Genomic DNA, 1,151 nt, shown 5'->3' on the forward strand with positions numbered 1-1,151 from the left:
TTATCATGTGAAATTGGTTGAACGATATTTCGGCATCTAGCGTGGCTTCCACAGGTTCAAAAATTACATGTCAGTCTACTTCATTTAATAATAATAATAATAATAATAATAATAATAATAATAATAATAATAATAATAATAATAATAACAACAACAACAACAACAACAGCAACAACAACAACAACAACAACAACAACAACAACAACAACAACAACAACAACATCGGAAAAATACTTTAGGAATGAGAACCCAGGTTCGAAATTCCCCCAGGACACCTGATGAAGGCTGGAGAGTACATCAGCCGAAATGGTGTGTTAACAAGAAACAAGGTGAGGACAAATATCCGTCAAATGTAAATAATGTAAATAATGTACATAATTCCTCATCTCTCAAATCTAGAACTAAATCGACTCCGGTACTTAATTGTTTTGCTAAGCCTGATACTTATTCTATCCATCTCTTTTGCCGAACCGGTATGTTACGGGGACATAAATACACCAACACCGATTATCAAGCGGTGGGGACGGGGGACAAAGACAGACATAAAGACCACGCAGTGGGACTGAAGATGGAAGCATGTGGTTAGGAAGCAAAGTTTTTACAACATACCCACAAGTGAGTACATATTCTTTTCAGTCGTTAGACTGCAGCCATGCTGGAGCACTGCCTTGAAAGGTTTAGTTGAATCTACCACAATACTCATTTGATAAGGCTGGTTTTTATTTTGATTATGTCCCCAGAACTTAGCCTTAATAAAACCAACTCTAATTGTTAAGCAATGACAGGGAACAATCACAAACACAAATACTCACATATATATATAATCATTTATTTATTTCAGTCATTAAACTGCAACCATGCTGAGACACCGCTTTGAAGAATATATGTCTACCATTCTGCCTAAACAATGGATTTACAAATACAATATCCCTGCATTCACTCTGTATTTCCTATCTTATCTAAATTAACTATTGCTTAACCATCCTCTCACACTGTCTCCGATAAAGGGATATAATAAATATCCTGGAAACAGCTGTAAGACCTTCTATTTATAAATGTTCTAATATATACACAGCCTTGGTTTTTTTTTTATCTCATCACAAAAAGTAAATCCTTCCGTGTTTTTCTCCTTGTCTCCGTATTCTTTCTGT

This window comes from Octopus bimaculoides, chromosome 5 (assembly GCF_001194135.2).
Source record: "Octopus bimaculoides isolate UCB-OBI-ISO-001 chromosome 5, ASM119413v2, whole genome shotgun sequence".
NCBI lineage: Eukaryota > Metazoa > Mollusca > Cephalopoda > Octopoda > Octopodidae > Octopus > Octopus bimaculoides.